The sequence below is a fragment of the Galeopterus variegatus genome, unplaced genomic scaffold, assembly GCF_000696425.1.
Source record: "Galeopterus variegatus unplaced genomic scaffold, G_variegatus-3.0.2 Scaffold488, whole genome shotgun sequence".
NCBI lineage: Eukaryota > Metazoa > Chordata > Mammalia > Dermoptera > Cynocephalidae > Galeopterus > Galeopterus variegatus.
In genome coordinates this window covers 94,953-95,965 of record NW_007726599.1, presented here as the reverse complement: position 1 = coordinate 95,965, position 1,013 = coordinate 94,953, and the positions used below count along the sequence as shown (strand labels likewise).

At 65.5% G+C, this 1,013-nt stretch overlaps 1 protein-coding gene across 2 annotated transcripts in view; it reads left to right on the top strand.

Moving 5' to 3' along the window:
- The first annotated feature begins 433 nt into the window (after positions 1 to 433).
- Positions 434 to 1,013, top strand: part of PRKAR1A (protein kinase, cAMP-dependent, regulatory, type I, alpha) — a 19,105-nt gene continuing 18,525 nt past the window's right edge. Inside the window, exon 1 of one of the 2 annotated variants that reach the window (XM_008569373.1) lies at positions 434 to 462. The gene's annotated coding sequence lies outside the window, so the exon portion shown is untranslated. Of the gene's footprint in view, positions 463 to 706; positions 852 to 1,013 lie in introns of those variants that run through there. The other variant, XM_008569372.1, reaches the window with a different exon arrangement.

Below are 1,013 nucleotides of genomic sequence, written 5' to 3'. Positions count from 1 at the left end.
GGCGATGCCACAACAGCTCCCAGCCAGACACCTGGATACGTGTCCTCGAGGATCCTTCTTTATTCATTTAAATTCTTTATATGTCTAAAAACTGTCCCCTGTCTCCCCTACCCTCCCTCACCGGCAGATACACTGATGGAAAAAGAAAATGGCTGAAGGAGTAAAGATGTCGCTTTCTCTCGAATCTCCCGATGAGCGCAGGTTTTTCGGGCTGTGGTCACAGAGCGTGACAATCTGCGCGCTCTGCGCTTCTCGGGGGGTCGGACGTGACGACGGCACCCCGCGGAGGGGAGAGCAGCCCGGCCGGCCAGATGGAGACCCGGCAGGGCTCGGGTTTCCTGGACCGNACCTGTCAGCCGAGACGCCCCACGTGGGTCGGCGGGCCAGGGGCGGGGGTGGAGGGTGGAGGAGAGAAGAGCCGAGAGCAGAAGAGAGGGGACCCGAGACAGCAGAGAGGGACAGGTAAGGAGGGCAGGTGGACAGGAGGAGGCGAGGACCGGGCTAGAGGGAGTGGGGAGAGGGGAAGAGGCGGGAGAGAGGAAAGGGCTGCAGATAAGGATGAAGTAAGATGTTAGTAGGGGCAGGAGGAGGACGGTTCTAGCATGAAGAGGGGTGGGGCAGAGCGGGAGCCGCGGCGCCTTTAAGGTTGCCAAGGCGACGACTCTGGCCAGAGCGAGGCGCATTGACGTCAGCAGCCGGTCGCTGATTGGCTGCAGCCGGGTCGTTTCCGGTGGAGCCGCCGCCGAGCAGCTATCGCAGAGCGCAGCTGGGCTGGGAGCGCAGCGCTGAGCTAGCTAGACACGCCGCAGCTTCGCACCCGCAGCCCCGTGCTCACCGCCGCCCGTCCCCAGGTGAGTGGGGTCGGCCGGGGGCCCCGGCGCGGTGAGCTGCGAGGCGCAGCCGCCCATCGGGGGGCTCTGGACCGATCCAAGATGGCGTCACGGGGAGCGACCTGCAGGGGGACGGCCGCACCCCCTGCCTCCGGCCGGCCCGGAGGGCGCCTTTCCGCAGGC